Source organism: Euprymna scolopes, chromosome 3, assembly GCF_053919585.1.
Source record: "Euprymna scolopes isolate OS-2025 chromosome 3, ASM5391958v1, whole genome shotgun sequence".
NCBI classification, from domain to species: Eukaryota; Metazoa; Mollusca; class Cephalopoda; order Sepiida; family Sepiolidae; genus Euprymna; species Euprymna scolopes.
In genome coordinates, this window is record NC_136484.1 from 47,038,013 (window position 1) to 47,052,501 (window position 14,489).

Sequence of the window (14,489 nt, forward strand, 5' to 3'; positions counted from 1 at the left end):
ATTGTTTTTCTTCATGAAAATTAGAGAGGGGATGGGGTATTTTGTTAATCATTTGCTTAGTATATATTTTCCACACCTTCAACTGGCATTTGCCCAGAATTCTTCTTCTCTGAGGAGGAAAAAACAAAACGTTACTTCATCGTTATTGTAGCGAAATTCGACAACCGAACAATTGATTTTTCATTAAAAACACAAACAAACAAAAACAAACAAACAAAAAAAAAACAATGGTCATAATTAGTTAAATATTTTTGGAATATTACATTAAATGCGAATTTCCATGATTCAACGAAAAGATGATTTCGGCCATATTTGCTGACACGTGATGTAAACAAGGCAAACGGCGAAGAACCTATTATCTAAGCTAAAATTGCAGATCTATTCGAAAACTATTTTCCTTAATCAATTTTCTACTTTATTGTTTTTCACATTTTTAGATATTTCCATTACTGCGACATGACACTTAAGTAGGTATCATTGGTTTTCGCTTGAAATTTCAATATTCAACCGAAGAGAACCTATATGGTGTACGTACCCGTGACGAAGGGAAAGTGTTGTTAACCAAAAAATTGCGTATATTGATCGAGTAGTTTTATTTTTATGAAAGAAAATAATTTAAAAGCGAATTTGAAGTTGTTGTTTTTTTTTACAATACCCCTACCCCCTCCTCGTGTTAAGAATGGCTTTCTAAAATCTTAATTTGGAGTTATCTCGGTTCAAACTGTTTTCAAGATGGTGTTGCAAAATCATAGTTCGTGGTTTAACTATAAACTTTGATTTTCTTTTTTAAAATGAAACTACTTTACGTGATTTTTGATATACGATATTTTCTTTCCGTCACGAGTACATACACATTAGTTTTTTTTTTTTTTTTTTTTTTTTTTTAGGAGGGGAGAATTCTGGACAAGCACCTTTTTAACTCTAGTTTACATGACATTAAAGCTTCCATTTTATAAAGACCAATTTGTATAGTGTGGTTATATATTTTTTTTGAAAAAGAGGTTTAGCTCGAAATCTATAGTATTAATAAAATTCTAAATGTTTATTTATATATGTATGTATACCAAAACTTTCGAACGGATGCACCGAATTGAAAAAATCTTTTTTTCTCTTGAAGGGAGTTCCTAGATTGTCCTTATCTACATGTGGTTCGTAACGAACAACGTCAAGTCACACAAAAAGCAGGAAATAAGGGTTTGCGGGCGGTTTTGTTTTCGTCGAAAAAGTTACCTGCCCATGTCAACGGAATTTAGCACTGTCTGTATATAGTCGCGGTAACATCTTTCGGTGTACGAACAGGACTTGTGGCGCAATCGGATCAGAAGATTCCAGGTTCGAATCCTGGCAAGATCGTAATTTTAGCCATCATTTTATCCAACGTTTACTCATTATCCTTACCCTTAGCTTTTTTTTCCAGTGATTTATGCATATGGGAATTTCTCATGCTCTGAGTTCACAGGGTAAGCGTTGATGGTAAGACGATGTTGAGTGTACTCGATTTTGTGTTTGACTCGGCGTTGTGTGTGCCGACGCGTCGCTAGTTTTAAATATTACACCATCCAAATTCGATACATTGTTGGTAAATAAATATTTAGTTAGAAGTCATTGAATTCTCCAATACTGTTATGTTATGCGTAACTTGTCTTGCTCCCAACGGTGTTCTCTACGAAACTGCATTGCCATCGCCTTCTATTCAACCTCCTACACATTACGCATAATACTTCAAGCAAAAAACATTCCTATAAACAGATAAAAATTATCATTTTGTTACTTTTGATACAGACTATTATCTTTTACACCATAAACAAGTCATATTGACACTTGCAACTTAAGGGATATATTTGGGATCGTGTCGAACAGGGGATTGTATGGAGTTGAGCAGGGAGATATTTTTGTTCACATTATATTCAAACTTTTGCAGATTAGTACAGTCAGGGAAGCAAGGAGCAGGGAGAAAATTCCAAAATCTAGCAGTCTGAGGGAAGAAATTATTAGAGTAGATTTTCCGGCATATATGGACCTTAACTGTGAAAGGTTTTTTGCTGCTTGTCGAATTAATCGGAACTACGTCGAGAGTTCAAAGTACATTCCATTAAAGTACTTGTAAAACAAGTGGCGATGCGGCAGAGGTTGGAGCTTGGCCGATAGATTTGTTTTAAATAAGACTAATGAAGAAAACAATTTGCTTGTGTGGGTGTGACAGGATTTTTTTAAAGCTTACAATTTATAAACACATGGCAATTTGTTAAATTTAAAAAAAAAAAATTAAAAGAAAAAAAAGCTCAAAAAGTCGCAAAGAAGCGTTTAGTATAAATTTGAAACGTTTTGAATACGGGGTTAAAATAATCACTAAATTTAACAATTAACGTTCCTGAACTTAAATAAATAAAACACACACACACGTGTGTGTGTCTGAAAATATTTAACCGACAAACTCTTAAACTATTGGTCACATAACACTGAAATAGTAATCATGCAACAAAGATGCTTTATAACAAGTATAATCTTTTAAATGGATGAAGAACGCGTACAGAAATATGTCGGTAAGTTGAAATGCAAAATGTTCATTTTAACTTGCCGACATATTTCTATTACTTTTGCGCATGTGCAAATTCATTCATAGCTTGAGGTGGTTCAATTTAAAATCTTTCTCATCTCTGTCGATAGCTCAAACGATAGGGAACGCATCTGAAGTGCTAAATGTTTTGGTTTCGATTCCAGCTGATGACACACCCAAGGCATTTTTTTAAAAACTTTTGAAATCGGTTCTATATATTAGGAACAATCTTGCTATTACCAACATAAATTATTTTAAATAAAAATGTTTTGAAATTAGTTTAAAACATCATTTTGCTTCCTTTAATATTTATGACTTGTATGCGTTAAAATATTTGAGCTTTGAACCAATTTATCCTACCGTAAATAGTGAAACAGTGTTAATTCGCATTAGCCATTTTGGTTTAGTTTCAGAATAAAACAAAAATACAGGAAAGTCCTTCTGGTTTACATACTCGGTACTGAACGAAAACGGCCATATTCCAAAAATCACGTAAATTGATCAAGTATTTTTTTATATAGAAAAATTTTTTTTTCATTTCTTTACGATTTTTAGCGATTACTAGTAAATTGTAGCCATTACAAGGCTTAATTTGATCTTTGTTTCTAAAGAGTTTGTTATACTGGGAAATGTACCAGTGATGAATTTTAAATATGGTGGAGAAAGACACAGCTTTCATTTCTTCCATAAAATTTGACTTTCTTAGGTTTCCGGAGTTAGGGGGAGGGAATCCTTCTCGCTTTTTATTTTATTTGTTCTACAGCCGACTTATTTTTAACTTATCGATCTGGTTGCGAAAATTACTTGATCTATTTACGTGATTTTTAGAATATAACATTTTCGTTCCATAGCATGCACATCATAAAGACTTTTTTGCACTTTTATTTTTTTAATAGGTTAAATTCTGGACTTGCACCGCTATTTTGAAGCACATAACCGGAGTGGAAGCAAGTAAAGGCTGAAGATGCAGAAGTCAAGCCTTTGTTCAAAATGGTTCAAAATGTTTAAACTTTGTTCAAAATGGCTACCCCGAATTATATAGATTCTTCTTCGTTATTGTAGCGAAATTAGAAAAATGTAATATTGGATTTAAAGTGAATCGAAATATTATCTACTGAATTGTCACGTCGTAGTAATGAAAATATCCAAAAATTACGAGAAACGATAAGGTAAAAAAAAAAAACTAATTAATAAAAGCTGTTTTCGAAGATAATTAGCGAAAATTAAATTTTCTTCTAAAATTTTTATTTTTCCAGTAAGGATGCCCGAATTTTTACTGGCCATCACTTGTCTTCTACTATTGAGCAAACTTTTTTTTTTCTCTTTTCTAATCATCCGCAGTTTAAACGTAGTCCTCCAGTCCTCCTCCACACAAAAACTTTACCACAAACTCTTCAATGTGATATCCTATGGGAAGAATTTTTTCCTCTAAAATGCCCTCCCTTCCCCTTTTCAATCTTGTGAAAAAGAGGGCAGCCGACGCGCCCAGATGATTGAACAGAAAAAACAAAAACAAACAAACAAGCAAAAAAAAAAAAAAAAAAAAAAAACTGGACTTTTATCATTTCCGGGGTTAGGGAGGGATCCTTCTCCTTTTTTTTATTCGTTCTTCAGGCAACTTATTTTAACTCCTCGTTTTGGTTGCCTCTATTTACCCCTCCCTCCCCACTTCCACCCCCACCCGAAAACACGGTGTTTTTTTTTTTTTTTTTTTTTGTGGGTGGGGATATCCCCACTCCCCACCCTACGTCCCGTCCAAAGAGCACTTTAGATGGGGTGAAAATAAAAATTGCCCCTGTCAGAAACGACTTCTGTTTCTGTCAGGTCAGAATGGGTATTTTCATTATGACCCTAATTCGAAGGTCAGGATCATATTTGTTTTCTTTTTTTCTTACATGAATGCTGGCATTTTGCTCTTCTCCCTACGATGACGACCTTTGTGGTGCCCTGCCCCTGCCCTACATTACAATAAAAATGCCTAAAACAAACCCGAATGACTTATCCCAGTATTATATATATAGTGCAAAAAATTGTTGAAAATTCAAAGACTCACGTTTTCTTTTTTATAACTTTCGTTTATTTCCTGGATTTTTCCATTACAGCTGTTTCATTAACGGTGAATGGTTTTAAGTAGACACATTGAGCTTAACTCAAAATTAACGGTGAATGGTTTTAAAATAACAATCTAGACCCGTTAAATGAAAACAGTATACATTGAAAGTAACATTTCAAAAACAAACTTTAAAAAAAAAAAAATGTTTTATCCTCAATCGTAGAAGGAAATCTCCTTCTCTCTCGTGGTCTGCTCAGTTCTTCCACCATTACGTCACAGGCGATGGTGCCCTCACTTGTAGGAGAGAAGGGAGAACAAACAGCCTCCTTCACAAGTTCGGAAAAGGTGGTCTTGATCACGCAAGAAAGGCGTTCATTTCTGGCCATATCTGAGTCAGAGGTGGGGGCAGGTAAATAAGTTATCGCACTCATTTTGTAATTATTTATTCTAAATTTTAGTCAGACATACATGTAGACAACTACACTTTATATAATAGACTAGCAAGCCGCCCGGCGTTGCCTGGTCGTAAAATAAACACAAATATTCAATTAATACAGAAACTAAGACGTGCATGCAAGTAATGTTTTTTTCTTTTTCTAAACGGTTCGCTTCTTGTAAGGATTTTTTTTTTTTTTACTTACAAGAAGTGAACTGCTTTGAACAAAAACAAACAAAAAAAAAAACAATCCTCGGGCTGAGATCGAAACCAAAACTTAAAAATACTGAGTCAAGTACAATAACCATTGGACCAGCTTGACACAATCTTTACGGAGTATATTCAAATTTACTTATTCTTAGCATAAAGACCCTGTCATGTTTCACAGCCACGCATGCGCATTCGTGTAACAGTTGACAAACATAAAAATCTGATGACTCCCAAGTACTACTTTTTCAGTTTTGACCCCTTAGCAGCCCTTTTTTCCCGGATGAAAACCGATTGAAAATTTTCCACATGTCTGAATACTCTATATACCAAATTTCAAGTCTTTGAGTATATAGGTTGAGAAGTGTCCTCACACACACGCACACAATTACTCCGTATATACTTTCGGGTAAGGTGTTCGTTTCTACCTTACCCCAGCCTGTCAACCCAAAATATATCTTCCACCTTTCTACTTTTCGTTTTTTGTCTACCCTATTTCCTAACCCTATCAATTCCTCTAGCAGCCTCTTCAACCCTCTTGATTCTGGAAAATGTGCAGTCATCCTTTAGTTACGACTGCTCCCAGGTTCACGTTGACCTAGACTAATAGTACCTGCCAGGGCTTATCAATGGATTGTAATGCAAATTATCATATACAAGCTGTACACAATATACACACACACAGAAAGCTTGGTTTTGTCATAAGAATGGTCCAACGACAATATACATACCGTGAAACCCAGCAACTAACCTACCCCCTTCCAAAGGAAAAGAAAGTACCTAGGAAGCTGTTCTGAGAACAAATAATACACTGCAATTTAAAAATTGCATGAATTAAACTTGTCGGCATTCCTCAGTATGGCGACTTAGATGATAGAAAATGAATCAATTTCACTCTTGCAAGGGGAGGTAACGCCTGGGAAGATGTTTCTACTGAGACAGAGTAGAAACATGTTTTAGCCCAAAGGCTACTTGCTTATTGACAAAGTAGGATGTAGGCCAAAAGATAGAAAGCGGAGGTATCCAACAGTCCCCTGGGGTGGGAGAGGAGTTACTTCTAGGTAAGTAAAAATAAAAAAATACTGGACCATTGATGGACGCCAATAAACCAACCCCTTCTCAAGCAAGAATGTACTATCTAGGAAAGGTGGACCAAGCCGGACTGTAACTCGTCCTGATAAAGAAGGGTCTAATCTTACTAAATCCGACTCCAGGTTGTCAGATTAAATGTGAAAATCAGATCCTCAGTGAGTATGAAAACTGCACAGGAGAAGAGTGGAGCAGGTATTTACCTCCTTCCCACAACAGAAAGATGTTACACATATCATATCCTAAGATCATTTGTAGACATTTATGCTGATAACACTACCATCTATGGTAACACTTCAAAGGCTGTAAATGACGAAGTTCTCTCTGATTCTCTCCTCTGATCTTGAGCATGTGATACAATGGGGAAAGAGGTAGCTAGTTAACTTTAATGCATCTAAAACCAAGCTTCTATATTTACATCATCAACGCTCTGATCCCAGTTTGGCATCAATTGAAATGAAATACTCTTGTCTTGAGGAGACTCCATGCTGTAACAAGCTTTTGGGTCTGACCTTTACTCCTGATCTGAAACACCTACATCAAATCTGTTGCCAAGGTCGCTGAAAAATGGTGGGATCATTCTATAGCTCCAGTTAATATCTCACTGCTGATGTAATTCTCAATCTGTATAAGAGCCAGGCACGTCCAAGGATGGAGTACTGTTGCCACATCTGGGCAGGAGCTGCTAGAAGCTCCTTATTCTGAGTTCAAAATAGGCTTCACAACTGAGTGTGAGATGCCCTTTTCTCTTCCCTGCAACCTCTTTCCCACAGAAGAGAGGTTGCCTATCTCTGCTCGTATGAGCTCCAATCTATGGTCCCCCGTCACTAAGCTTTCACGAAAAACATTTGTCTAGCTGAAACCACTGTCAATAATTCTCCCCACACTTTGTACCTAAACCTCAACATAGATTCCATGAACAAAGTTTCTGTCTTAGAACTGCACGCCTGTGAAACTCTCCGTTTCCCTCCGTTCCACTTTGATTCACAAAAAAAAAAAAAATGCCTGGGCAGTCCCGTTGGCATTTCTGGATAATAGCGCCTTTCAAAAAGTAGGTAAAGCTTGAGAGCACCTAGAACTGTTCAGAACTATTTCTCAAAAACATTGCAAAGCCATCCCAAACTCCAAGAAAATGGCCCCGACTCTTGGACTAATTTTCGACGATGTATCTCCGACTGGTATGGATAAAACTTACCGAGAGTGTAGTTACTATTTAGTTCTCTTCCACTGCAAGAACTTCGACACCAGGGTCGGAAAGTGGGATTTGGAATCAGTATCCCCCGGGGAGGGGCACTCTGACCTGCAAAAAGTGCCTGGCCAGACCCGTCTGCATTCCCCAGTAAGGGCGCCTCAGGCGATTCGTCATAAACTAACCCCCTTGTCAAAGAGAGAAGGCACGGCCTGGGAGGGTGGACCTCTTAGAACTGCACAGAACTAAACTCCCACCGCAAAATCAACAGAGACTGGATCATTACAGGAATGGTCTAATCTTTGTTGATTTTGGGGGCCCAGGATAAAAATCTCTACTTGGGGGTGCAGTTAAAAAGCATACTTAATAATGTGGAAGCCTTGCGAACAGCGACTTTTTACCTTGAGATTAGTCCAGAGCGCTCTTAGGACACGTGTGGTTTGCATCAGCGTCAGAAGGCAGTTCCACCGTCATTTCTGTATTAGTGACAGTGGCGAAGTAACGACACTGACTAATAACTTGGATGTTCGTATTTCGTATCCAGTTGTTTCCACAGAAACATTTTCTTCAAACCCACTCTTGACCTTGTGCCTAACCTCCTGGAAAGGGGGCAGGTAAATAAAATAACTTCGGCTGTAGTACCAGAGTAGTTAGTTATAACTTCGGTATTTATCTATGAGTCAAGTGAGAATGAAGGAGTAGCCGGTTAGATTCAATAGCGCGGTGGGATAACTTTTTTTTTTTTTTTTTTTCTTCTTCTCATGTCCGTGCGTTAACTGAAACATCTGTATGAGGTGGGGGCTGCCTTTATAGTAGCGTGGAATTGAGGACTTTTAAGACGACAGGAGAGGAGTGGGGCAAAAACAAAAGCTCAGTCTTTATGCTCTTCCCTAAGTAACATATTTTTACTACGAAAAAAAGAAAAGAAAAAGAAAAGCCTATTGTTGATTCGCTTAGTATTTATTTCTATATCCAGCCTTTTCCAGTTTGTGTTGATTAGGATTTAAAAAGAAAAAAAAAAAAACTCCTCTCTACTGGGTCCATCAAACCAGGTAAGGTGGTTTTTAATTTTAACGAATATATCTTGATTTCTATTCTGGCACTTCGATATAATATTTGAGTCTCTTACGGGCAGTAGTTTCCAATTTATTTATATTTATTTATAAGAATTCTTATATCTATATTTCGTTTAGCACGATTATCTGAAAAAGTAAATTTCAATTTTTCTCATGCCCCGAGACGAGCGTGGGCGGGTACTAATTCCGTTCATCGTAAAATACATATATACTGACTTACTGGCCGGTGTCGGTGTAACTGTAATCTTTTCTATTTAGCGTCATTTCCGTAGAAATTAGGGAGTTCATTTATACCGGCTATAAAGTTAGTGTTCATTCCTCTATACATAAGATACATAATCTTGATTAAATTCTATTTTAGTCACTTAAATTGTCTAGCTAAAGGACGGGTAACCATTTAAAAAAAAATTGTTTTTTAAGATAAATACAAAAACAAAGATTATTTGCTGTTTATTTACACTTATAAAAAACAGATACAGAAAAATCTTTCGTGCACATACATCGTCATGGAACGAAGATATCATATTCCAAAATTCGCGTAAATTGATCAAGTAGTGTTTTCTTTTTTTTTTTTTCTTTTTTTAAACTTAAGGCAAATTTTATGACTAAGCGAGACGCAGTGTTTTTTGGTCGGCCATGTTTTAGGGTCAGTAGTCAGCATATATAAAGGTGAGACAACTCAATTCGAAATATCGAGATCAAATTTAGCGTTAGAATCGCTAAACATCATACATTTATTTTCTTAGTTATCGCATAAATTGATAAAGTATTTTTTTTCCCCAACTTGATCAATTGACGCGATTTTTCGAATATAACATTTTCGTGACGAGTAAAGATTTTTCTGTATTAAGTGTAATTCTAATAAATACCATTAACTAGAAAATGATAAACTTTAGGAACAATTTAAACAAGAGCCAACACAAAAGGGGGGGGGGAGAGAGAGAGAGAGACACACACACACACACACACACACACACACACACACACACACACACGCACGCATACGCGCGCGCGTGTTCTACCTACATTTTAATTCCTATTTTATTTTAACTTTCAAATGACTGACATTAGATGGTAACGAATAGTCTTGATAATCACTCCAAACTCAAATAACACCAAAATCTGGTTACAAAAATATACAGTTCGGTTACATTTTCGCACGATGGGTGTCAGTTATTAGTTGTGCTTGTGATTTTGTTTAGTTTTCGATTTTCGAGAGATGATCGAGACTCCACGTGACCTAATGTTAGACATTTTTTTTTCGTTCTAATTTAAGAGTTATGGTGAGACTAGTTTTGTATTGAACAAATAAATGGTATTTTTTTATGACCTGCCTCAACGTAGTACTACCCCATGTTAAGAACGGCATTCGGAATAAACACCCCCTCCCCAACCTCCCCATGTTAAGAATGGCTTTCGAGGTTGGGGTGTTTATTCCGGAGTCGTTCTTAACATGAAGAGGTTGAGGTGTTTATAATACGCTGGGGCACGTCATAAAAATTTACCAAATAAATGAATGAACGCTTTGAAATAATAAAACAAACTTATCCAGAAGATATATAGAAGACTAAGTTATCTTGCCTTTGGTATGAATGAACTATATATTCAATGAATATTATTCATTGTTTTTTTTTTGTTTTTCAAGAGTTTATTATTTTGTGCCTCTTTTTAAAAATGTTCAACTTTAGTTATCGTTCTTAGCCTCATTTCGACGTTTATGAAGATGGTGACTATATTTTCTCGTATGAGTTTTTTTTTTTTTTTTTTTTTTTATCGGGAGGCGTTGGGATATAATACTCATTTTCTGAAACGTTTAACATTTTTTCTTTAATGCCCTTTAAATTAAGCAAACAGTGGCATTGTTAGTATAATATTAATAATAAAAACAAACGTGTATGGCTGGATCTCTGTCTGTTCCGAACCTTCGGATGATCTTGTTTTCAGAGGTTCCGGTCAAAAGTCATCGCACTTCTTTTCAACCGACCCGTGATGTTTATTTTTTAATGTAAACTTAAGGCGTCATTTTTTTAATTTTTTTTTTTTTTAATTTTTTTTTTTATATAAAGAATTCTAGCGGGGCTAGAAACCAAAGAGTAATTTCAGATTTTACTGGTATCCGTATACGTTTATTGACATTGCGTATTAGTTTCAAAACAAGGTAAATTATCACTATTAAAATGACGAATTTGTAAGGTTTTCAGGTATGCTGAAAACGAATATCGCATTTAAATTTGCCGTAAACAAGTAGTTTTCCGGATATTAAGCAATGTAATTCTTTGTCACTGGTCATTGTTGTACGCGCAATATTCGAAAAACTACTAGTTTGCGGCAAATTTAAATGTGATATTCGTTTTCAGCATACCCGAAAACTCTAAGTCATTTTAAGTGATTGTTAAGGGGAGAGTAAGTAAAAAAAAATACCCAAAACAACTTATTTCTTAATCAAACTCTCAGCACTTTTTGCGTGTCTGTGTTTATCGCCTTTGCGTAACTTGCACAGTATTATGTATTTACTAGACATAACTGTGACGAAATGAACGTCGTGTTTTGGAGAATAATTGGTTGTAAATATCTGCTTCTTATTTAGAATTCGACTTAATAATATAAATACAGACATCTTTGATATACGTACACGTCGTGGAATGAAGATGTCATATTCAAAAAAATCACGCAAATTGATCAAGTAGGTGTTTTGTTAAAATCAAATTTATGACGAACGAGACTAAGAGTCGGGGGCCGCTATGTTTTGTAGAACGTGTTAAAATTCAAGGGCGAACACCGTGGCTGACGTCCTATTTTATCATCAATGACTTCAAAAATTCTTAATCGCTTAAAATCTTCATTTGAGTTTCTTAAATTAATCCAGTTTTTTTTTTTTTTTTTTTTTTTTTTTTTTTTTGTGATGTTTGGAATATATCTTCGTTTCGTGACGAGTACATACATCAAAGATTTTTTTTCTGCATTTTATATTTTTTAAGTGTAATTCTAAATAAGTACCAAATGTTTTAGACATATCTGCAATTTATGGACCGTGCTATATTTTAGATCGGATTTTCAAGTTAAACAGGGCTCTATGGACAAATTTATATTTAGTTAACCTTTGACAACCAAATATTTTCGTTTACTAGCCAAATAGAAAAGTTACCAGCCAAACCCACATGATTTTTAGAATATGACATTTTCATTCTGTGACGAGTATGTACATCATAAAGATTTTTCTGTATTTTTTTTATAAGTGTAATTCTAAATAGACTAAAAATTTTGTGTTGATATTTGAAGGTGTGGACATTCTGATTACTTCAGATTTTTTTTTTTTTTTTTTTTTTTTAAACAGTCTTCATTAAAAAAAAAAGAGTATATTGTTCTAATGAAACTTTTATTGTTTAAATAATTTAACTTTGGTTGTTTTATTATATAAAAGAAAAAAGTTGAACAGACATTTCACTCAGTGAGCCTTCGAAAATTGTCAGTGAAAGAAATGCAATCGCCAAAAGATAAGCGTTTCATTATTCCTAGTCGCCACTGAAAAATCACTCTCAAATGCGACTAGTTCACTCGCAATGTAGAGCCCTGTTAAATTCAATTTTTACGGTATCTTTTGTTTATTAAATTGCTAGGTGAAAGTACAGAATAATTAACAAAGCTTCCCTCTCCCAGTGTTAAAAATGGAGTTCTAGATATTCTATGCAGTTCATAAATTGCAGAAGTACAGTTCTTGTTCGTGAATAGTTTTTAAAAAAAATTCTTATAAAGATCTGATACTTCTTGGCAACCACCTCCACTTCCGGTTAACATACTAAATAAAATCCCAATATCGGCTTGTTATGGCGATTTAAAAATCAACAGCCAAATTTTACCGAAAACAATCCAATAGTTTTAAGATATTCACTTTTTTCATAAATTGCTAAATTTTAAATTTCAAGAATAAAAAAAAAAAATGATAGAAAATAGTATCATTGTATATACTGCTCTTGATCATCCATAAAAATCAACAAGACGGTGACTCTCAAGTCCCACACTAAAAAAAAAAAAAAAAAATTGAACAAATCTATTGGATTGTTTTTTTGTAAAATTTAGCTAACTGTTAACCAGAATATAAAGGAATGATTGTTGCGCAGAAGCAACCTCCTCATTCCATGGATTTGTGGTTCGAACCTGAAAATCTGTGACAATATAATATCAAATCTATGATGTCGGGAACTCCGGTCTAGCAATCGGTTGTATTGGTAAGAACCTAGCTAACAGGTCTGTTTTAAACTCCAGAAAGTGAAAGCACATTTTCTACAGAAGCAGAAACATGCATAAAAGTAGAGATCCTTCTTAAATCCTTCTTAGATTTTCATCAGAGGCCTCTTAGTTAGGTTCCGGCTCTTAAGTGCTAGACCTGTCCACTATGAATAACCCAGCCAGGAACCAGAGTTCCAGATAATAGTTTTGACAGTAGCATGTTGCCACTGCCGCCATCACAGTGAGGAAGGGTTGGGCTTTTGAGTGAGTGCTGCTGGTGTTATTTTAGTGATTAAAATATTCTTAATAATATAGAGGGGAGACGAGCTTTTATATGTTAAAATCAGTTATTTCTCTCGCATTATTTTGGGTTATTTAAAATTATCACAATCATAATTTTCCTAACCGAAAAAAAAAAAAATGCAAAATTCAAACAATCTTTACTCATGAAAAATAATGTCTTTTAAATGTTGCCCATTTTCAGCTTCGCATATTTGTGCTCTTTCCAAAACATTATTCATGACAGATTGCAGAATCTCTGGATTGCGATTTAACTCCTTTATTTCGTTACGCGAGATGGCAGACCTCAAAATATCGAACCCCAAACCCTGCAAGAATAGGAAAACATCAGGAACGAAATAAGGGAATTAAATCGCAACCAAGAAATTCTGCAATCTGTCATAATTAATGTTTTGGAATAAGGACAAATAAGCAACATTTAAGATATTATTTTTCATAAAGATTGTTTGAATTTCGCATTTTTTTTAAAATTTATTTCTTAATGTCCTAATCAGATTGTGTTAAAATTACAGAAAGATATAAAAAAATAATCTATTTAAGTTCAAAACTCTTCAATGACTTTTTGGACACCCTGTGTGTGTGTGTGTGTATATATATATATATATATATATATATATATATATATATATATATATATAATGGTTGTATAGTATGGATTCCTAGATGTAGATCCGCTGAAACCATGTGATTATTGAGTGCTTAATGGAGGACAGAGGAGGTATATAGTATGTTTATTATACCACATTGATGTAGGGGGTTACTATCGGGGACATAAGTTGCGGGTACATTATGAAGGGAAATGAGCAGCAAGATGTCTATTCACATTACACTTGAACTTCTGCATGTCAGTACAGTTGGGAAAGTTGAATCCCGGGAGAGAGTTTCAAAGTCTAGCATTTCTGGGGAAGAAACTATTGGAATAAAAGGCTTTCATACATCTAGAGATCTCTACTGTGTAGGGGTGGGATTTTGCTGCTTGTTGGGGGTATTTTACAATTATCTTGATCTGTTGCACTATTGAATTGACTGATTTATTTTTATTTATTAGCATGCCACCCGGCGTTGCTCGGCTGTAAAATATGCAGAATTCTTATTTATTATAAACAGAAATACTGTAGGTATGAAACGTAGCATTAAATTTCTTAAAAAAAATTAAATGAAAGAAACTGAGGCATGTGCATGCGAGTATTGTTTTTAAACAGTTTACTTCCTGTAAGTAAAAATAAAAGTGAGATCGAAACCAAAACAGAAGTCAAGTGCGATTACCATTAAGCCAGCTTAACACAATCTTTGAAAACTGTTTCCAAATCTACTTATTCTGAATGCCATCTGAACAATTCACAGATGCGCATTCG

At 34.9% G+C, this 14,489-nt stretch overlaps 1 protein-coding gene across 2 annotated transcripts in view; it reads left to right on the forward strand.

Moving 5' to 3' along the window:
* Positions 1 to 14,489, forward strand: part of LOC145254726 (glycolipid beta-1,4-mannosyltransferase egh-like) — a 198,381-nt gene that overhangs the window by 12,965 nt on the left and 170,927 nt on the right. The window contains exon 1 of one of the 2 annotated variants that reach the window (XM_080113458.1): positions 8,265 to 8,583. The exons of the other annotated variant lie outside the window; for it this stretch is intronic. The gene's annotated coding sequence lies outside the window, so the exon portion shown is untranslated. Of the gene's footprint in view, positions 1 to 8,264; positions 8,584 to 14,489 lie in introns of those variants that run through there. 2 annotated transcript variants of the gene reach the window in all.